At 45.9% G+C, this 23,872-nt stretch overlaps 1 protein-coding gene across 2 annotated transcripts in view; it reads right to left on the bottom strand.

Annotated features, from left to right (window-relative positions):
- The window catches only part of LOC138665357 (zinc finger protein 773-like), a 35,980-nt gene extending 14,217 nt beyond the window's left edge, over positions 1 to 21,763 (bottom strand). The window contains exon 1 of one of the 2 annotated variants that reach the window (XM_069752761.1): positions 21,699 to 21,763. The gene's annotated coding sequence lies outside the window, so the exon portion shown is untranslated. The remainder of the gene's footprint in view (positions 1 to 21,698) is intronic. The other variant, XM_069752762.1, reaches the window with a different exon arrangement.
- Between the last annotated feature and the right edge of the window lie 2,109 nt (positions 21,764 to 23,872).

The following is a 23,872-nucleotide window of genomic DNA, read 5'->3' as shown; positions in this document are numbered from 1 at the left end:
TAAACCTATGGGAAACAAAAATCGCTGTACACATGCTGCGGAAAAACTGCACGGAAACGCAGCGGTTTACATTCCGCAGCATGTCACTTCTTTTGTGCGGATTCCGCAGCGGTTTTACAACTGCTCCAATAGAAAATCGCAGTTGTAAAACCGCAGTGAAATGCGCAGAAAAAAACGCGGTAAATCCGCCATAAATCCGCAGCGGTTTAGCACTGCGGATTTATCAAATCCGCAGCGGAAAAATCCGCAGAGGACCAGAATACGTGTGCACATACCGAAACCCTAACCCTAGCCCTAACCCTACCCCTAGCCCTAACCCTAACCCCGTGCCCTAACCCTACCCCTAACCCTATTCTAACATTAGTGGAAAAAAAAAATTTCTTTATTTTTTTATTGTCCCTACCTATGGGGGTGACAAAGGGGGGGGGTCATTTATTATTTTTTTTATTTTGATCACCGAGATAGATTATATCTCAGTGATCAAAATGCACTTTGGAACGAATCTTGCGGCCGGCAGATTCGGCGGGCGCACTGCACATGCGCCCGCCATTTTGGAAGATGGCAGCGCCCAGGGAGAAGACGGACGGGACCCCGGCTGGATCGGTAAGTATGATGGGGTGGGGGGGGACCACGGGGGGGGGGGGGGGATCGGAGCACGGGGGGGGGTTCGGAGCACGGGGGGGGGAATCGGAGCGCGGGAGGAGTGGAACGGAGCACGGGGGGGCTGGAATGGAGCACGGGGGGGCTGGAATGGAGCACGGGGGGGTGGAACGGAGCACGGGGGGGTGGATCGGAGTGCAGGGGGGGTGATTGGAGCACGGGGGGGGTGATTGGAGCACGGGGGGAGCGGACAAGAGCACGGGGGGGGAGCGGAGCACTGGACGGAGGGGAGCCGGAGCAGTGTACCGGCCAGATCGGGGGGCTGCGGGGGCGATCGGTGGGGTGGGGTGGGGGCACATTAGTATTTCCAGCCATGGCCGATGATATTTCAGCATCGGCCATGGCTGGATTGTAATATTTCACCCGTTATAATAGGTGAAATATTACAAATCGCTCTGATTGGCAGTTTCACTTTCAACAGCCAATCAGAGCGATCGTAGCCACGAGGGGGTGAAGCCACCCCCCCTGGGCTAAACTACCACTCCCCCTGTCCCTGCAGATCAGGTGAAATGGGAGTTAACCCTTTCACCCGGCCTGCAGGGACGCGATCTTTCCATGACGCCGCATAGGCGTAATGGGTCGGATTGGCACCGACTTTCATGACGCCTACGTGGCGTCATGGGTCGGGAAGGGGTTAAGTTCTGTCACAGAGACCATCACCAAGAGGTCTCTTCACCTCTTTCCCCAGACACAGACCACTGTCTCTCACCTGCGGCAATCCTGGCACTTGACCTGGCTCAGTTTAGTCAGCAACAAACAATGCTCTGCAGCACCCAGAAGAATCCCCACAATTCTCTGTTCTCCAGCACAATGAACACCAAGTGAACCTATTTCCTGGTTTAACACAAAACTAGGCATGTGCATCTAATCAAATCCTGCAGAGTTGTGATTTAACTCTGTACTACCTGGCATAGCTACACCTTATATAAACTGATATTGTATCTTATCTCACCAATCTTAAATGGGTTCTCTGGCCTTAGGTTACAAGTCTAGTCACGTTGAAACCTCTCAGCATGCACACTGTGTGGTTTGAGTGTTCTCTGGTGCTGGTAGCAGTGGGCGCCTGACTACAAGTATGTGGTTTGCATACATCGGGTCACATGCTGACTAGACATGAGTAGTCTTCCTCAATACACTTGCATTGAGCAAGGCTGGACACGACTAGTCGGAATGTGACCATAAGTATGCAAATTGCATTCTTGTGGTCATACGATCGCCTGCTCCAGAGAATCCTCACAGTGGGCAAGGCGCGCACTGTGAGGATTCACAAGTATGCAGTCACTAAGTGACTGCAGACTTGTACCCTACAGTTGGACAAACCCTTTAATGTGTGTGATACTGATTTCTGATATTAAATAACTTTTCTGGTTGAACACGAACAGTTGCCATTTGTTAATGCTATTCCTTTGAAAATCTAATAAAAAAAATAGACTCCAACACAACCTACAAGTAAGCTAAAACTTTAAAGGACTGCTCGGATATACAGCAATTACTGGCAAGGAATAGAAGTATTCATTATCCAGCTCAAAATGTCATATATACTGTAGACTGAGGGTATTTTCTAATAGCTTTTAGTCTGCACGAACATTGAGTCCTCAGTGTAATGGCTCCGTACCACAATCAAACCTAATTCCATCATGAGAGACATAACAGCAGAAGACCAGACAATATCTTAATGGTATTTCTCATTATATTGGCCAGAATCACTGGAATATTCTCACTACTATTGGCAAGTGGCCACATAATGTGCATGTTACAGGCAGTGGCAAACTCCAGTCCACTGTTGGGAAGGGTATTGATAACAGCTGGGAATTGATGTGAAACTTAATTTTTCACTGAGCCTGTATCATACGTGGCGACATACAGATGACACCACACTCAATAATTACCGGCTGCACCGCATCGGCCTCTTGCATTGTAATGGAAGTCAGGGGCTTATTAAAGGTCCCCAGGCCAGCCTACCTAGTAATCCTACTGTGGAAAAGCTTAGGAAAAGTATTTCATATAGGTTTCATTAATAGTACAAAAACAAACTGTGCTTTATGTACCCTGCCTGGGTCCAGTGCGAGTCTCCGCCGCCGCTGATACCGATGGCCTGTCCTATCCCTGTGGAAGCCACTAAATCCGGTGATACATTTTGGTCCTCTCTCCCACACTGTGTGGCAATCATGAGCTGTATTACCACAGTGACTATGGCACTTTCATTATTGACACGCAGGGTGAACATACAAGCTCCATAAAGATGTTGTCCATGATGGGATTTGATCCCCAGTGCTGAAAGTGTTAACCACTCCGTTGCTGTGCCGCCATACTTCACCTGTTTCTTTTTTTTAACATAATTGTTAACATTTGGCATTTACATGTTAACGTTTTTCATCATGGGTTTGATCCATTATTTCAGTAGCTCATTCTGATGTTACATGAGAAATGTGGAACGATCCCTAACCCCTTAGTGCACAGGTCCCCAACGTTTCTGGCCTTGAGAGCCACATTCAGCTCTGAGAGAGGGTCGGGAGCCACATCCAGCCTTGAGAGAGAGTCGCAAGCCACATTCAGCTCCTGCCCCCCTCACAATAGTGGCAACCAAAGCCCCCATTACAGGCATAATGGTTAACCAAAGCTTTTCCACAAAAATCACGTCAAAGCAGTATACTAAGATCCAGGGGTTCCCACAATACCCCCATTCAGTATTCTCCTATAAAGCACTCCTAAGACACTGCCCCATCCAGCTTCAAACACCTCATCTGCCAAGTGGTGTCATCTTGTCTCAAGCGTACCATACTTAAATCTTCTCAAAACCCCTAAGACCAGTATATGTGGGTCCAGATCTGCTCTTCTGGCAGGACTGCTCACAAAATTCACCATTTTCAGATGTGCTCTTCATACCTGTTTGCTAGAACTGGAGCTAATTCACCAAGCTGACAGACAGCCGCGAGCCACAATTCTTGGGACCGCGAGCCACATGTGGCTCCCGAGCTACAGGTTGGGGACCCCTGCCTTAGTGGCTGAGCCAATTTTGACCTTAATGATCAAGACAATTTTTTTTAAAAAAATCTGACAAGTGTCACTTTATGTAGCAATAACTCTGGAACACTTCAACGGATCACACTAATGCTGAGACTGTTTTTTCGTGACATATTGTACTTTATTTTAGTGGTAAATTTAAGTCGATAGGTTTTGCGTTTATTTGTGAAAACATTGGAATTTTGGTGAAATTTTTTTTTTTAAATTGCAATTTTCAAACTTTCATTTTTTATATCCTTAAACCAGTTAGTTATGCTGTACAAAATTTTTAATAAATACAATTTCTCATACATGTCTACTTTACATCTGCATCATTTTTAAAACGTCATTTTATTTTGTTAGGAAGTTAGATGGGTTGAAAGTCTAGCAGCAATTTCTCAAGTCATTTACAATACCTGTTTTAGGGACCTATTCATATTTAAATGGACTCTGAGGGGCCTATATATTGGAAACTCTCCAAATGTGATACCATTTTAAAAACCAAACCTCTGAATTACTTCCAAAACTGATGTCAGAATCTTTTTTGAACCTTCAGGTGCTACACAGGAATTAATGCAAAAATCTACTGTAATTTAAAAAAAATTGTAATTTATACTTTTGCTTTAACTCTAATTTTATTATTATAAAAATGTGTTCACTTTTACAATGGATAGCACAATTTTTTACTTTCTCAAGAGGCAACTTGAAAAAGCGGACCACGGTTTGTTACCCACTTTCTTCTAAGCGTGGCGATACTCCACATGTAGTCAAAGTTCTGTTTGGCAATACGGAGGGTTCAGAAGGTAAGATGTGACATTTGGTATTTGGATTGTAAATTTGTCTGAAGTAGACTGCAGATTCCATGTATCATTTGCAGAGTCTTTGAGGTACCAAAACAGCAGAAACCCCTACAAGTGACCTCCTTTTGGAAACTAGACCCATCAAGGAATTCACCTAGGGGGGATGTTAAGCTTGCTGAACCCATAAGAGCTTCAAAGAACTTTTTAAATACCGTATGTATTTGAAAATTAAATTTTTTTTCTGCTAAAATGTTGTTTTAGCCCCAAATTTTTAATTTTCACAATGGATAATGGGAAAAAACAGACCCATAATTTATTAAATTTCTTCCTAACACAAAAATACCCCATGTGTGGTCAAAAACTTCAGTTTAAGCACATGGCAGGGCTCGGAAAGGAAAGAGAGCTAATTGACTTTTGCAGAGTATATTTGATTGGAATAGATTGTGAATGCCATGTCGCAATTGCAGAGCCCCTGACATGCCAAAACAGCATAAACCCCCCACAAGTGACCCCATTTTGGAAACTAGACCCCACAAGAAATTTTGTCTAGGAGTGTATTGAGCATTTTTACCCTGCATGTTATTCACAAAACTTTATAACATTTAGATGTAAAAACAAAAAAATTACATTTTCCCCCTAAAATCCTGTTTCAACACCAAAGTTATAATTTACATGAGGGGGTAATAGGAAAACACTACTATTTGAGCAAACGGTGGGGATTGGATAAGAAGGAGTGACACTTGGCTCTTAAAACCCAGATTCAATTTTAGATTGTGGGCTCCATAAGCCGAGCCCCTGAGGTGCCAGAACAGCAGAACCCCCCTTCCCAAGTGACCCCATATTGGAAATGTCACTGCTTAAGGATCTCATCTAGGGTTGTAGTGAGTATTGTGAACCCACGAGTGCATTACGCAATTTTGTAACATTGGGATGTGGAAATGTTGTGGTAAAAATGTAATTTATGTATTTGTTGAAAATTTGTCAGTTACACAAGGGTTAATAGGTGAAACTGGACACCACAATTTATGGCACAATTTTTATCAGTGTGGTGATACCCCATATGTCATCAGAAACTACTTCAAGGCCACACATCAGTGCCGAGAAGGAAGGAGCGCTATTTGGAGCCAGAATTTGCTAGAATAGTTTGCGGGCGACATTTACGGAGCCCAAAAGGTGCCAGAACATAAGAAACCCCCCAAAAGTGACTCGATTGTAGAAATTGCACCTCTCAATGAATTCATTTACAGCTGCAGTGATTATTTTGTAACATCCACACCAGGCTTTATTCTGGAGTATGGCAAATCTGCCAAGTTTAATACCCAAACATTGTGCCCACAAACAGTGCAGTGCCCCTGTATATTCTGCCCAGCTTTGTGCTTCTGGAAACATGCACTCTGTAAATTGTTAATTGGGTTCTCTCCACTACTATAATGCCAAACACGCTTACTGTGGTTTAGGCACAGTGGGGGTCAGAAGGATGGGGGCATTTGGATTTGGTAGAGCAGATTCCACAGGATTTTATTTGAGTGGGGGTGGGAGCCATGAGAATTTGTTCTACCAGATACGTGGGAACCCCCTAAAGTTCCAGTGACAGATGACGGACCTGAGTGGGGAATGGTTTTGTGAGGGATAAATTAGGGTTTTTATTGGTAAAATTTTGGGATACATAATATTTTTTGATCGCTTTCAGTATAAGGCTTGGATCACATTCTTGTGTTTTACGCTGAGTATTTAAGACGGGGTTTCTGTATAAATCCCCAAAAATTTGATTCTGACTAAACACCTGACGGAACCACCCACTAAAGTGAGGCAGATGGAGACTCTTCGTACTCTGTTTGGCGTCTGCTCCGGTGGTATCCATCTTTTCAGGCGTTCACAGGACTGTGGTTGCCCACACTTGTGCGCTAAAAAGACACCTAAAATGATGGGACACCGCGGAATAGAGATCAGTCCAAAGTGGCTCCATCTGCCTCATAGGGGAGTGGTTCCGTCCGGGGTTTTGGGGAACTTACACGGGAAACCCAGTGTAAGCGCTCAGCGGAGAGCACAGGATAAGTGTAATTTTTGGGAAGTAGAATGAACAAATAGACAGCAGTACAACACTATATGCTAATTTTTTGAGAAGGACCTGTAAGTGATAAGGCGTATTTCTTCGAGTTGGTGCAATTACAGCAATACCAGATTTATATGGATTTGTTATGTTTTGCTACTATCACATAGTAAAAATGCTTCTTTATTTAAATAAAATGTTTTTTTGTTGCCACATTCTGAGAGCTGTAACTTTTTTATTTTTTGGTAAACAGGGTTGCATGAGGGCTTATTTTCTGCATAACGAGTTGGGAGATATTTTGGCTCATGCAACGCATTGTGATTGGAATGAACAAAAACCTGTAATTGAGATGTTATTTTTCATCGGGTCCGTGCGATTACAGAAATACCATATTTATAGTTTTTTATTTTATCCTTTGCAATTTTTATAAACAAAAAACAGTATTTTACAAAAATTAATGTGTTTTTACATTACCTCATTCCCGAATGAGCCACATTAGGGCCTGATTTTTGCAGAATGATTTGGTGTTTTTATTTATACCATTTTTTTTTTACATATCACTTTTTGTTTTTTTATTCTTTTTATTCGTGTACAAGTATGATTTTGTTGTGTGTTTTTTATGGTATCCACTTTACAGAATAAATAACGTGCCAGTCTTATAGATCAGGTGGCGTTACCAATCATGTGTACTTTTTTTTGTCTATCTTTGTTTTATAACAAACGCTGCGTTTTTAGTGGCGAAACGGCTGTTTGTCATTTTTGAGATTTGTTTTTTTTTTCTCTTTTACATATTTTATTTTACCTTTTTACACTTTTGCACTAAGTCCAACTGTGGGACACGTATAATTTTTACTCTAATCGATGGTCTCATACATTGCAGTACTCATGTACTGCAGTGCCGCACACCTGTCGAGGACTCAATGACAGAGCCTGTGAGACCCAGCTAATAGCTGGATCTTACAGATCACCATACCCTGGGATCTACAGATGACATTAGGGTACCATGGCAACAATCGACACCCTACCAAAGGGGTCTTTTAAGCCCATTTTAACCACTATTTAAGGGGTGAATTGGCTCTGATCGGCTTCAAAACGGACTGGGCCAATACTGCAGAGTGTAAGCTGTCAATCGTGGGAATTTTGGTAGCAGGGCGGAAATATTTACTTATTCCGGATCGCCGTTTTAAAATGGTGATGAGGGAATAACGCACCTTAAAGTCTGCTGTTTTAATGTGTATCAGCGGTCATTAAGGGGTTACCCATTTTTTGATAAAAGTTTACAGTCACTCTTGTGGTCACATGACATTGAGCAAGGCTTCAATAGTCTAGTCGCAATGTGGGCGGATGTATCCAAATCGTATACTTGCAGTTTCATAACCTCCCGTTCTCACCACCGACACAGGAGAATCCTGTCCATGTGTAGTGTGTGCGTTGTGAGGATTCAGGAGTCTGCAGTCACAGACTGACTGCGGACATTTAGCGAAACACCAGACAACCCCTTTAACAACATAGTCCATTAAGGTTTCTGGCACACTTTGCCCATTTTAAGGGTATGTGCACACATTGCAGATTTCCTGCGGATCCGCAGCGTTTTTTCCGAGCAAAAATATGCAAGTGTATTACAGTACAATGTAAATCAATGGCAAAAAAAATGCTGTGCTAATGGTGCGGAAAAATCTGCACGGAAAACGCAGCAGATTAAAAAAAGGACCATGTCAATTCTTTTTGCGGATCTGCTACATTTCTGCACCCATTCCATAATAGAAATCCGCAGGGGTAAAAAAAAGGAAGAAATACGCACAAAATCCGCAGCAAATCCGCAAAAAACGCACAGTTTCTGATCTGCGTTTTCTGCCAAGAAATTCAGGATCTGCACAGAAAATTCTACAGTCAAATCCGCAACGTGTGCATATAACCTAAGGGTTTTGAATTGTGTTCTCTTTGCTTATGTTATAAAAAAAAAGATTTACGTTGGATGTGTGACCTACTTTTTGTATGTGCATTTTTCTGTGTATATACAGTGAGGAAAAGAAGTATTTGATACAGAGATGATTTTGCAAGTTTTCCCACCTACATAGAATGGAGAGGTCTGTCATTTTTATCATAGGTACACTTCAACTGCGATAGACAGAATCTAAAAATAGAAAACAGAATATCACATCTTCAATGCTCTTACTCAGGTAAGGAGGTTGTTGGCCAAAATATTGCGAAACATGACCCCATCCATCCTCCCTTCAATATGGTGCAGTTGTCCTGTACCCTTTGCACAAAGAACCCAAAAAAGTATGATGTTTCCTCACCCATGCATGCTTCACGGTTGGGACGATGTTCTTGGGTTGTACTCATCCTTCTTCTTCCTCCAAACATGGCAAGTGGAGTTGATACCAAAAAGTTCTATTTTGGTCTCAACTGACCACATGATCTTCTCCCATGCCTCCTCTGGATCATCCAGATGGTCAAATGGGCCTGGACATGTGCTGGTGTAAACAGGAGGACCTTGTGTGACCTGCAGGAATTCAATCCATGACAGCGTAGTGTGTTACGAACAGTAATGTTTCAGACACGAGGCTGAAGTTGGTTTCTTATTCGTTCAGTTTCTTATTCGGAGCTGAAGTTGGTTTCTTATTCGTCAGTTTCTTATTCGGCAATTTTTTCTTTTCTGTTTTTTATAGGTTTAACAACTAAAAATCAGCATCACAATAATACCATACAATGCACTGAGGAGCCCTAATGTGAATACGCTTAAAAACGGCTACAAAAATAATAAAACTGGCACAAGAATGGGCATCAAAGTGGGCACCAAAGAGCGCTGAAGAAAGGGTTAAATGCCTTTGGGCCACTGATCTCACACTGCAGACATATAGAACAGGGTCCCCCGCATCCAAACCAGTTATTTCCAGCCTGGCCCAAATGGGTTCTGGGTACCAGAACTGGCATCAAAGTGGGCAGACAGTCAATTCTTGCCATTTTAATAAGTAACTGATGATTTTAAGGGGTTAAATGCCTTTGAGCCACTGATCTGACACTTAAAATTCACAGACAGTGATGCCCTGCATCAAACCCAGGTCCCTCCAGCCTGGACCAAATGGGTTCTGGGCACCAAAACTGGCATCAAAGTGGGCAAACAGCCCATTTTCTCAGATTTGAATAAGTAACTGATATTTTTAAGGGGTTAAATGCCTTTGGGCCACTGATACGACACTTAAAATACACAGAAAGTGATGCCCTGCATCAAACCCAGGTCCATTCTGCCTTGCCCAAATGGGTTTTGGGCACCAGAACTGACATCAAATTGGGCAAACAGCCCATTTTCTCAGATTTGAGTAAGTAACTGATGTTTTTAAGGGGTTAAATGCCTTTGGGCCACTGATCTGACACTTAAAATACACAGAAAGTGATGCCCTGCATCAAACTCAGGTCCCTTCAGCCTGGCCCAAATGGGTTCTGGGCACCAGAACTGGCATCAAAGTGGGCAAACAGCCCATTTTCTCAGATTTGAATAAGTAACTGATGTTTTTAAGGGGTTAAATGCCTTTTGGCCACTGATACGACAATTAAAATACACAGAAAGTGATGCTCTGCATCAAACCCAGGTCCCTTCAGCCTGGCCCAAATGGGTTCTGGGCACCAAAACTGGCATCAAAGTGGGCAAACAGCCCATTCCCACAGATTAAATAACTGATGTTTTAAGGGGTTAAATGCCTTTGGGCCACTGATCTGACACTTAAAATACACAGACAGTGATGCCCTGCATCAAAGCCAGGTCCCTACAGCCTGGCCCAAATGGGTTCTGGGCATCAGAACTGGCATCAAAGTGGGCAAACAGCCCATTTTCTCAGATTTGAATAAGTAACTGATGTTTTTTAAGGGGTTAAATGCCTTTGGGCCACTGATCTGACACTTAAAATACACAGACAGTGATGCCCTGCATCAAAGCCAGGTCCCTACAGCCTGGCCCAAATGGGTTCTGGGCATCAGAACGGGCATCAAAGTGGGCAAACAGCTCATTTTCACAGATTTGAATAAGTAACTGATGTTTTTAAGGGGTTAAGTGCCTTTGGGCCAATGATCTGACACTTAAAATAAACAGACAGTGATGCCCTGCATCAAACCCAGGTCCCTACATCCTGGCCCAAATGGGTTCCGGGCATCAGAACTGGCATCAAAGTAGGCAAACAGCCCATTTTCACAGATTTGAATAAGTAACTGATGTTTTTAAGGGGTTAAATGCCTTTGAGCCACTGATCTGACACTTAAAATACACAGATAGTGATGCCATGCATCAAACCAAAGTCCCTCCAGCCTGGCCCAAATCGGTTCTGGGCACCAGAACTGGCATCGAAGTGGGCAAACAACCCATTTTCACAGATTTGAATAAGTAACTGATGTTTTTAAGGGGTTAAATGCCTTTGGGCCACTGATCTGACACTTAAAATACACAGATAGTGATGCCATGCATCAAACCAAAGTCCCTTCAGCCTGGCCCAAATAGGTTCTGGGCACCAGAACTGGCATCAAAGTGGGCAAACAGCCCATTTTCTCAGATTTGAATAAGTAACTGATGTTTTTAAGGGGTTAAATGCCTTTGGGCCACTATTATGACACTTAAAATTCACAGACAGTAATGCCCCGCACCAAACCCAGGTCCCTTCAGCCTGGCCCAAATTGGTTCTGGGCACCAAAACTGGCATCAAAGTGGGCAAACAGCCCATTTTCTCAGATTTGACTAAGTAACTGATGTTTTTAAGGGGTTAAATGCCTTTGGGCCACTGATCTGACACTTAAAATACACAGATAGTGATGCCATGCATCAAACCAAAGTCCCTTCAGCCTGGCCCAAATGGGTTCTGGGCACCAGAACTGGCATCAAATTGGGCAAACAGCCCATTTTCACAGATTTGAATAAGTAACTGATATTTTTAAGGGGCTAAATGCCTTTGGGCCACTGATACGACACTTAAAATTCACAGACAGTGATGCCCTGAATCAAACTCAGGTCCCTTCAGCCTGGCCCAAATGGGTTCTGGGCACCAGAACTGGCATCAAAGTGGGCAAACAGCTCATTTTCATAGATTTGAATAAGTAACTGATGTTTTTAAGGGGTCAAATGCCCTTGGGCCACTGATCTGACACTTAAAATTCACAGACAGTGATGCCCTGAATCAAACCCAGGTCCCTTCAGCCTGGCCCAAATGGGTTCTGGGCACCAAAACTGGCATCAAAGTGGGCAAACAGCCCATTTTCTCAGATTTGAATAAGTAACTGATGTTTTTAAGGGGTTAAATGCCTTTGGGCCACTGATCTGACACTTAAAATACACAGATAGTGATGCCATGCATCAAACCAAAGTCCCTTCAGCCTGGCCCAAATAGGTTCCGGGCATCAGAACTGGCATCAAAGTAGGCAAACAGCCCATTTTCTCAGATTTGAATAAGTAACTGATGTTTCTGGCAGTATAATTCTGCCGCTTCCTGACCTTAACACAAGGCCAACAGGGTTTTTTCTGCATGATCCACAGAGTTAGGTTCATCATACAATAATCCGAGCGCTTGAAAAAATGCGTCTACATTCAGCAATGCCGGATCCCCTGATTCAAGGGAGAATGCCCAGTCCTGAGGGTCACCACGCAGCAAGGATATGATGATTTTTACTTACTGAATGGGATCGCCAGAAGAACGGGGTTTCAAAGCAAAAAACAATTTGCAGTTATTTTTAAAGTTCAAAAACTTGGATCTGTCTCCAAAAAACAAATCAGGAGTAGGAATTTTAGGCTCCAAAGCCGGAGTCTGGACAACATAATCTTGGATACTCTGTACTCTTGCAGCAAGTTGATCCACACGAGAAAACAAACCCTGAACATCCATGCCAGAGCACAAATCCTGCACCACCCAAAGGTCAAGAGGAAAAAAAAAAAGACAAAAAGAGAGCACAGAAAAAAAAATGTCTCAGAATTTTTTCCTTCTTTTTGAGATGCATTTAATTCATTTATGGCCACTTGTACTGTTATGATCTGGTGGTTTAGGAGCAACATGGAACGAGCTCTGAAGGAAGTGGTATCTGTACTGACCGCAGTCCCTAAACTCAACACAACACTAGAAGTAGCCGTGGGATGCTCCTAACTCTCCCTAAGCACCTCGTCACAGCCTAAGAGCTAACTACCCCTAAAGATAGAAGCAGGAAAACTATCTTGCCTCAGAGAAAATCCCCAAAGGATAGATTAGCCCCCCACAAATAATGACTGTGAGTGGAGAGGGAAAAGACATACACAGAATGAAACCAGGATGAGCACAGGAGGCCAGTCTAGCTAGATAGATAGGACAGGATGGAATACTGTGCGGTCAGTATAAAACACTACAAAAATCCACGCAAAGATTACAAAAATCTCCACACCTGTCTAAAGCTGTGGAGGGTAAATCTGCTTCCCAGAGCTTCCAGCAACTCAGAGATAATTCATACTGATAAGCTAGACAAACATAGAAAGCACAGAACGGATAAGTCCACAATCTGGGGACAGAAAAGCGCAAGCAAGAACTTAGCTTTGCTGAACTGGTCAGGATAACAGGGAAATCCAAAGAGATGTGAATCCAACCAGGAACCATTTACAAGTGGCACTGGCTGAAGGAAAGAGCCAGGCATAAATAGCCGAGCAGAAAAGACAATCAGCAGAAGCAGCTGCCGACAGCTAAATCCAAGGAGCAGCCATACCACCTGAAACCACAAGAGGGAGCCCAAGAGCAGAACCCACAAAAGTGCCACTTACAACCACTGGAGGGAGCCCAAGAGCGGAATTCACAACAGATTTCTCCTTAAGCGGATTATATATCTACGCCGTGTTTATACTTAAAAGAACCCCCCATGACATGGTGATCATCATGATCATTGTGTCCTTCATCTCCGAGGTTCATACAGCGAGTTATGTATAGAAATGTCTTGTCATAACTCGAAGAAAGGGGAGTATTCAGCCTCTGAGTGAGATCACCACAGGGGCAGTGCCTTGGTTTTGGGCACGGAGATCAGTGAGTTAGACATCAATCTTCACTAGTCTTTTGTCTAGGGTCCAACTGCGAGACCCATCTGTAATGCATCTTGATGTATGCCCATCACCCACAGCACATGGTCTGCTATGAGATGAAATTACATAACAAACTGTAAGTGTTTTTTCAAATTTAATCCCATTTTAGTTGTAATTGTACTGTACATACGATACTTGTCTATTTTTCGAATATCTTTTTATAATTCTGTTAACGCAGCCTACCTTTTTGTAGTAAAATATATAAAATTACTAGATTTGTTCCTCCTTGCTCTACAACGTACTGTCCTGTCCTCTGAAGAGAATTACTCTACTAATTTGGGTTGCCTCCTGACACATTATGAATTAAAAAAATCGGAGCTCGTGGCAGCGGATATGTCCTCTGCATTTGGGAGACCTTGTTGCAATGGACGGCGTTGATAGTTATTTTTCCCGCCTGAGTGGGAGTAGTTATATCGCCCTTGCTGCAGCGTGCCAATTAGCCAGTACAAAGAAGGCAGACTTTCTGGCTACTAATTATCCTAGGTACAGTACCCTTTCTGACCTGAGGGTAAGGGGGGGTGCCATAGAGCTGCAAGTTCAAAACCGGAACTTTGAAGTGGGACAGAAATAATTCCCCTTCAGAAAGAAGTGAGCAACCTAACAACCCCGGTTCATGTCCTATTGGTGTTAGTGGCGGGGATCATAAAGTTATCCTCCCTGTCAGGAACATGAGGTATTTGATTGTGTATTATCGCACACACTGAGCTCTGCTACAACCAAGAGCAGAGAACAGACGCTGTGGGTCATTCCGACCCCCCTCTTCTGCTTGCTGCTATGAGTGTAATTCAAAACCCTCACTAGAAGTTATGGCTGTAGCTGCCGTTAGCAGTCTCTGTGAAGGCTGCTCATTTCCCCCCCTCTGTTGTGAATTCTGTTGTCGAACTCCCTCCTGTGGTCGTGAATGGTACTTCGGCGAGTTCTGTCTATGGGCTCCCTCTGGTGGCTGTGAGTGAAGCTGCTGCTTCTGAGGTTCCTTACACAGGTGACGTGGTTTATCCTTTGGTTGACTGCTCTATTTAACTCCTCTCAGATCGTTACTCCATGCCAGCTGTCAATGTTTTTGCATTGGTTCAGTTCGCTCCTGGATCTCTCTGGTGACCTGCCTTCTCCTGCAGAAGCTAAGTTCCTGATAGTCATTATTTGTTCTTTGTTTTCTTGTCCAGCTGGTTTTCATGATTTTGTCTTGCTAGCTGGAAGCTCTGGGATGCAGAGTGGCCCCTCCGCACCGTGAGTCGGTGCGGAGGTCTTTTTGCACACTCTGTGTGGTCTTTTGTAGGTTTTTGTGCTGATTGCAAAGTTACCTTTCCTATCCTCTGTCTATTTAGTAAGTCTGGCCTCCCTTTGCTGAAACCTGTTTCATTTCTGCGTTTGTGACTTTCATCTTTACTCACAGTCAATATATGTGGGGGGCTTCCTTTACCTTTGGGGAATTTCTCTGAGGCAAGGTAGGCTTTTTTTCTATCTCTAGGGCTAGATAGTTCTTAGGCTATGACGAGGCGCCTAGGTCTGGTCAGGAGCGCTCCACGGCTATTTCTAGTGTGTGTGATAGGATTAGGGCTTGCGGTCAGCAAAGCTCCCACATCCCAGAGCTTGTCCTGTATCGGTTTAACTATCAGGTCATTTCAGGTGCTCCTAACCTCCAGGTCATAACACCCCTCCCACCAAAGACTAGTTTGAACTGGTGTAAAGCCCTGAGTTTCTTTGTACTATTAAAGTTATAGCGCCACTGATTTCAGCTACAAAGATAAGAATTATATATTCCGGACATCCATCGATAGATCTATCACACACTGAAAGCGCTAGCAGCTAAACCCAACGAGGGCAAAGTGCAGATTTTTCCGTAAGCGGTTCAGGGAATCAATCCGTATTTACAATTAAAAGAATCGCCCCAACGTAGTGCACCGCTTGATCCTGGCGTATTTCATATACGAGGTTCATACAGTGAGATATGCATAAAAATGGTTTTAATATTTTCAGTAAAGGGGAGGTTTCAGCCCCAGAGTGATGTCACTACAGGGGGAGTGCCTGGGTTTTTGGGCTAAGAATATTTTTGTGTTTCAGCATTCCAGCAGTCTTGGTGCAGGAAGCAAACTAACAACAGCTCGGAAAAGCTGTGCTCATGCATCTGGATATATGGAAGCCCTTTCTCCTCCTGAGCACAAGGCCGCCATGCTGATATGAAATGACCTGAATGACCTGTAATTGTTCTCTATTCAATGTTAATCCTTTTTTTTTTTAATCTTCGATGTACATATGAGTTTGTCTTCTTTAGAACATCTTTTATACTTTGTAAACACTGCCTTCCTTTTTTATGGAGTAAAATATCTAATTTACTAGCTTGTCTCCTATGCTCTATAAACGAACTGTCGCTTCCTCTTAAAGGGCCACTGTCACCCCCTTCCAGCCGTTATAAACTAAAAGAGCCACCTTGTGCAGCAGCAATGCTGCATTCTAACAAGGTGGCTCTTTTAGTTTTTGGTTCATGTATTCCGAAAATAAAGCGTTTTGAAAGTTATGCAAAATACCTATCTTTGTCCATGGAGGCGGGTCCTCACTCCCCAGCTTGAACCGCTACTCTGCCGTCTCTCAAATCTTCAGGGGCTTTCGGCGTCGCCCCCTCTGCGCTGTTTTTGTTTCAAAACTGGAGCCTGCGCTGTCTACTACTGTGTTTGCAGGCGCAGTAAGCTCTGGCCCTCTGACGTCCCAGCCAGGCTTGCAGACTGCGCCTGTGCGGACATTGCGGCCACCCACCTTGGGAATACCTGCCCCGCACTGTGTTATGCATTATGCACAGTGCGGGGCAGGGATTCATAGGCAGGGCGGCCGCACACGCGCAGTCTGCAAGCCTGGCTGGGACGTCAGACGGCCAGAGCTTACTGCGCCTGCCCCACACAGTAGTAGACAGCACAGGCGCCGGTTTTGAAGCGAAAACAGCGCGGAGGGCGCGGCACCGAAAATGGGTTGTTTGCCCACTTTGATGCCAGTTCTGGTGCCCAGAACCCATTTGGGCCAGGCTGAAGGGACCTGGGTTTGATGCAGGGCATCACTGTCTGTGAATTTTATGTGTCGTATTAGTGGCCCAAAGGCATTTAACCCCTTAAAAACATCAGTTACTTATTCAAATCTGTGAAAATTGGCTGTTTGCCCAATTTGATGCCAGCTCTGGTGCCCAAAACCCATTTGGGCCAGGCTGAATGGACCTGGGTTTGATGCAGTGCATCACTTTCTGTGTATTTTAAGTGTCAGATCAGTGGCCCAAAGGCAATTAACCCCTTAAAAACATCAGTTACTTATTCAAATCTGTGAAAATGGGCTGTTTGCCCAATTTGATGACAGTTCTGGTGCCCGAAACCCATTTGGGCCAGGCTGGAGAGACGTGGGTTTGATGCAGGGCATCGCTATCTGTGTATTTTAAGTGTCAGATCAGTGGCTCAAAGGCATTTAACCCCTTAAAAACATCAGTAACTTATTCAAACCTGAGAAAATGGGCTGTTTGCCCACTTTGATGCCAGTTTTGGTGCCCAGAACCCATTTGGGCCAGGCTGAAGGGACCTGGGTTTGATGCAGGGCATCACTGTCTGTGAATTTTATGTGTCGTATTAGTGGCCCAAAGGCATTTAACCCCTTAAAAACATCAGTTACTTATTCAAATCTGTGAAAATTGGCTGTTTGCCCAATTTGATGCCAGCTCTGGTGCCCAAAACCCATTTGGGCCAGGCTGAATGGACCTGGGTTTGATGCAGTGCATCACTTTCTGTGTATTTTAAGTGTCAGATCAGTGGCCCAAAGGCATTTAACCCCTTAAAAACATCAGTTACTTATTAAAATCTGAGAAAATGGGCTGTTTGCCCAATTTGATGCCAGTTCTGGTGCCCAAAACCCATTTGGGCCAGGCTGAATGGACCTAGGTTTGATGCAGGGCATCACTTTCTGTGTATTTTAAGTGTCAGATCAGTGGCCCAAAGGCATTTAACCCTTTAAAAACATCAGTTACTTATTCAAATCTGAGAAAATGGGCTGTTTGCCCACTTTGATGCCAGTTTTGGTGCCCAGAACCCATTTGGGCCAGGCTGAAGGGACCTGGGTTTGATGCAGGGCATCACTATCTGTGTATTTTAAGTGTCAGATCAGTGGCCCAAAGGCATTTAACCCCTTAAAAACATCAGTTACTTATTCAAATCTGTGAAAATGGGCTGTTTGCCCAATTCGATGACAGTTCTGGTGCTCGAAACCCATTTGGGCCAGGCTGGAGGGACGTGGGTTTGATGCAGGGCATCACTTTCTGTGTATTTTAAGTGCTGAATCAGTGGCCCAAAGGCATTTAACCCCTTAAAAATATCAGTTACTTATTCAAATCTGTGAAAATGGGCTATTTGCACACTTTGATGCCAGTTCTGGTGCCCAGAACCCATTTGGGCCAGGCTGAAGGGACCTGGGTTTGATGCAGGGCATCACTGTCTGTGTATTTTAAGTGTCAGATCAGTGGCCCAAAGGCATTTAACCCCTTAAAAGCATCAGTTACTTATTAAAATGACAAGAATTGACTGTCTGCCCACTTTGATGCCAGTTCTGGTACCCAGAACCCATTTGGGCCAGGCTGGAAATAACTGGTTTGGATGCGGGGCGCCCTGTTCTATATGTCTGCAGTGTGAGATCAGTGGCCCAAAGGCATTTAACCCTTTCTTCAGCGCTCTTTGGTGCCCACTTTGATGCCCATTTTTGTGCCAGTTTTATTGTTTTTGTAGCCGTTTTTAAGCGTATTCACATCAGGGCTCCTCACTGCATTTGTATGGTATTATTGTGATGCTGATTTTTAGTTGTTAAACCTATAAAAAACAGAAAAGAAAAAATTGCCGAATAAGAAACTGACGAATAAGAAACCAACTTCAGCTCCGAATAAGAAACTGAACGAATAAGAAACCAACTTCAGCCTCGTGTTTGAGACTGTGGTCCCAGCTCTCTTCAGATCATTGACCAGGTCCTCCTGTGTAGTTCTGGGCTGATTACTGACCTTTCTCAGAATCACCTTAACCCCACGAGGCGACTTCTTGCATGAAGCCTCAGACCGAGGAAAACTGACAGTCATCTTGTGTTTCTTCCATTTTCCAATAATTGTGCCAACAGTAGTTGCCTTCTCACCAAGCTGCTTGCCTATTGTCCTTTAGCCCATCCCAGCCTTGTGCAGGTCTACAATTTTGTCCCTGGCAAAGACAGCTCTTTGGTCTTGGCCATGGTGGAAAGGTTGGAGTATGATTGAGTGCGTGGACAGGAGTATTTTATACAGGTAACAAGTTCAAACAGATGCAATTAATACAGGCAATGAGTGCAGAGTAGGAGGGCTTCTTAAAGAAAAACTATCAAGTATCAAATACTTATTTTCCCCACTGTATTTTATGTACATTGGTAAGCATTTCATAATTATATATGGTGCTCACTTGTCTGCAATGGTTGCTCTCCTAAGGATATATAATCAATAGTCCTGAACCCCTGTAATAGGTTTAATATGAAATTATGTGTGTTGTACCAGATGGTGAAGTGCTTTAGTTGTACAAGAAAACAACAACCCTTTTTCTGAAAATACTAAAGAGAACCTGACTGCTTCCTCAGCCCCCCCAACGGCCATTGCTATCTCTACACCCTTCCTAACAAGATCTTTTATTGTCTTATTGAAAATAGTTTATAACTGCAGTGGCGATATGTCACTAGAATAGTCATCCAACGTATCATGTTATCACCCCATTGGCGTGAGTAACAGGCGATATGCAATATGGATGCACTTGTTTTCTTCAGATTAGTCATCCCACTGATCATGTTATTAGGCCCCTCTGAGCGTGAGTAGCATGATCTGTAAGAGTGGTGGCACCGCCGGCTTTATACAAGTCTCTACCTCCCTGAGAAAGCGCAGTGAGCCGGGTGAACGCAACCTGACTCCATCAGGGCACTACACATGAACAGGGAGGCAGTGGTGACGTTGAAGGGGTGATGAGTCAGTTACACACTGAGGTGGGATCGGTGACTTGTAGTTTCAAATAACAGAAAAATAGTAGTAGAATCCAGATCTGTAGATACCAGGAGTTGTGGTGGCATATGCCAGGGGAGCAAGTGACTATCACATGGATAGAACTGAGGGGATGATCCGACTCGGGGGATGATGGGACTTGCAGCAGCAGGAGATAATGGGACTTGCAGTAGCAGGGGATGATGGGACTTGCAGTAGCAGGGGATGATGGGACTTGTAGTAGCAGGGGATGATGGGACTTGCAGCAGCAGGGGATGATGGGACTTGCAGTAGCAGGAGATGATGGGACTTGCAGCAGCAGGAGATAATGGGACTTGCAGTAGCAGGAGATGATGGGACTTGCAGTAGCAGATGATGGGACTTGCAGTAGCAGATGATGGGACTTGCCGCAGCAGGGGATGATGGGACTTCCAGTATCACGGGATGATGGGACTTGCAGCAGCAGGGGATGATGGGACTTGCAGTAGCAGATGATGGGACTTGCCGCAGCAGGGGATGATGGGACTTCCAGTATCACGGGATGATGGGACTTGCAGCAGGGGATGTTGGGACTTGCAGTAGCAGGGGATGATGGGACTTGCAGTAGCAGGGGATGATGGGACTTGCAGCAGCAGGGGATGATGGGACTTGCAGCAGCAGGGGATGATGGGACTTGCAGTAGCAGGGGATGATGGGACTTGCAGCAGCAGGGGATGATGGGACTTGCAGCAGCAGGGGATGATGGGACTTGCAGTAGCAGGGGATGATGGGACTTGCAGCAGCAGGAGATGATGGGACTTGCAGCAGCAGGGGATGATGGGACTTGCAGTAGCAGGAGATGATGGGACTTGCAGTAGCAGGGGATGATGGGACTTGCAGTAGCAGGAGATGATGGGACTTGCAGTAGCAGGAGATGATGGGACTTGCAGTAGCAGGGGATGATGGGACTTGCAGTAGCAGGAGATGATGGGACTTGCAGTAGCAGGGGATGATGGGACTTGCAGTAGCAGGAGATGATGGGACTTGCAGTAGCAGGAGATGATGGGACTTGCAGTAGCAGGAGATGATGGGACTTGCAGTAGCAGGGGATGATGGGACTTGCAGTAGCAGGGGATGATGGGACTTGCAGTAGCAGGGGATGATGGGACTTGCAGTAGCAGGAGATGATGGGACTTGCAGTAGCAGGGGATGATGGGACTTGCAGTAGCAGGAGATGATGGGACTTGCAGTAGCAGGAGATGATGGGACTTGCAGTAGCAGGAGATGATGGGACTTGCAGTAGCAGGAGATGATGGGACTTGCAGTAGCAGGGGATGATGGGACTTGCAGTAGCAGGAGATGATGGGACTTGCAGTAGCAGGGGATGATGGGACTTGCAGTAGCAGGGGATGATGGGACTTGCAGTAGCAGGAGATGATGGGACTTGCAGTAGCAGGAGATGATGGGACTTGCAGTAGCAGGGGATGATGGGACTTGCAGCAGCAGGGGATGATGGGACTTGCAGTAGCAGGAGATGATGGGACTTGCAGCAGCAGGAGATGATGGGACTTGCAGTAGCAGGAGATGATGGGACTTGCAGTAGCAGGAGATGATGGGACTTGCAGTAGCAGGAGATGATGGGACTTGCAGTAGCAGGAGATGATGGGACTTGCAGCAGCAGGGGATGATGGGACTTGCAGCAGCAGGGGATGATGGGACTTGCAGTAGCAGGAGATGATGGGACTTGCAGCAGCAGGGGATGATGGGACTTGCCGCAGCAGGGGATGATGGGACTTGCAGCAGCAGGGGATGATGGGACTTGCAGCAGCAGGGGATGATGGGACTTGCAGCAGCAGGGGATGATGGGACTTGCCGCAGCAGGGGATGATGGGATTTGCAGTAGTAGGGGATGATGGGACTTGCAGATGATGGGAATTGTAGCTATGGATACATGTAGAAGATGAGACTTGTAGTGCCAGAAGCTGATTGGAACTTGTCATTATCACAATATGATGGGTCTAGTAACTGTACATGGCTGGGAATGATGGGAATGTAGCAGAGTACACAGGCGTGTGCCAGCCTAGAGTGACCGTGAACAATGATGGGGATGAGGCGTTACCACCAGGACACACTCACCTGCATCTCCTCTGAATTCCTCCCGGTACGTTGTAGCCACCAGAAACACGTCACCTGTGAACTTCCGCCTCATGCGTTCCATTCCACTCATCGCGTCTGCTAAGCGTCACTCCTCATGTGTCAGCAGGGGGCGCCAGAGCGCAGCAGTCAGTGCGAGGCGGGGCTCTGAGGTATTGTGGAAGGCGAGCACCTCACGAAAATCCACTAGAAGAGCTCCAGTGCAGAAGCGGCCGGGAAGGAAGAAGAGGATGCGTATTCGGCTGCTGTGGGGAGCAGACACTGGGGGATTAGCAGCGTGCGAAAGGAGAGCCACGGGGAGCAGTGTGTGACGGAAGGGTCCACGCCACGGGGAGCAGTGTGTGACGGGAGGGTCCACGCCACGGAGAGAAGTGTGTGACGGAAGGGTCCACGCCACGGGGAGCAGTGTGTGACGGAAGGGTCCACGCCACGGGGAGCAGTGTGTGACGGAAGGGTCCACGCCACGAGGAGCAGTGTGTGACGTGAGGGTCCACGCCACGGGGAGCAGTGTGTGACGGGAGGGTCCACGCCACGGAGAGGAGTGTGTGACGGAAGGGTCCACGCCACGGGTAGCAGTGTGTGACGGAAGGGTCCACGCCACGGGGAGCAGTGTGTGACGGAAGGGTCCACGCCACTGGGAGCAGTGTGTGACGGAAGAGTCCACGCCACGGGGAGCAGTGTGCGACGGAAGGGTCCACGCCACGGGGAGCAGTGTGCGACGGAAGGGTCCCCGCCACGGGGAGAAGTGTGTGACGGAAGGGTCCCCGCCACGGGGAGCAGTGTGCGACGGAAGGGTCCACGCCACGGGGAGCAGTGTGCGACGGAAGGGTCCACGCCACGGGGAGCAGTGTGTGACGGAAGGGTCCCCGCCACGGGGAGCAGTGTGCGACGGAAGGGTCCACGCCACAGGGAGCAGTGTGTGACGGAAGGGTCCACGCCACGGGGAGCAGTGTGACGGAAGGGTCCACGCCACAGGGAGCAGTGTGTGACGGAAGGGTCCACGCCACGGGGAGCAGTGTGTGACGGAAGGGTCCACGCCACGGGGAGCAGCGTGTGACGGGAGGGTCCCTGGGAGAACAGCGTGTGACGGGAGGACCCCGGGGGAGCAGGGTGTGACTGGAGGGTCCCCGGCGGAGCAGCGTGTGACGTGAGGGTGCCCCAGGGAGCAGCGTGTGACGGGAGGGTCCCCGGGGGAGCAGGGTGTGACTGGAGGGTCCCCGGCGGAGCAGCGTGTGACGGGAGGGTACATGGGGGAGCAGCGAACCGGGGAGGATACCTTTATCATCTCCACCACTCACACCAATTTGTCACTCACTATCTGAAGGGGATTTATCTATATCCCAGTTCCGGTTTGGAACTTGCAGCTCTCTGGCGCCCCCTTCCTCTCAGGTCAGACAGGGTACTGCATCTAGGGTAATTAGTCCCCAGAAAGGCTGCCTGCTATGTACTGGCTATTGGGCACACTGCAGCGAGGGAGATATAACTACTCCCACTCAGGCGGGAACAATAATTATCAATGCCGTCCGTCATTGCCAAGCCTCCCAAAGGCACAGGACAAGTCCGCAGCCACCAGCTCCGATTTCTTAATAACTGGTCTAGAGCCCACCCAGATTAATAGCGTAATTCACTTCAGAGGACGTGACAGAAAGTTATAGAGCAAGGAGAAACCAAACTAGTAATTTTATATATTTTACTCCAAAAGGTAGGCAGTGTTTACAGAAGTATAAAAAGATATTATAAAAGCAGACAAGTATCGTATGTACAGACAGTTACAAATAAAATGGGATTAACCCCTTCATGACCAGGGGATTTTTCGTTTTTCCGTGTTCGTTTTTCGCTCCCCTCCTTCCCAGAGCCATAACTTTTTTATTTTTCCGTCAATTTGGCCATGTGAGGGCTTATTTTTTGCGGGACGAGTTGTACTTTTGAACGACATCATTGGTTTTAGCATGTCGTGTACTAGAAAACGGGAAAAAAATTCCAAGTGCGGTGAAATTGCAAAAAAAGTGCAATCCCACATTGGTTTTTTGTTTGGCTTTTTTGCTAGGTTCACTAAATGCTAAAAATGACCTGCCATTATGATTCTCCAGGTCATTACGAGTTCATAGACACCAAACATGACTAGGTTATTTTTTATCTAAGTGGTGAAAAAAAAT

This window comes from Ranitomeya imitator, chromosome 2 (genome assembly GCF_032444005.1).
Source record: "Ranitomeya imitator isolate aRanImi1 chromosome 2, aRanImi1.pri, whole genome shotgun sequence".
NCBI lineage: Eukaryota > Metazoa > Chordata > Amphibia > Anura > Dendrobatidae > Ranitomeya > Ranitomeya imitator.
Note: the sequence above shows the minus strand (reverse complement) of the source record. Positions and strands in the feature narration are given on the sequence as shown.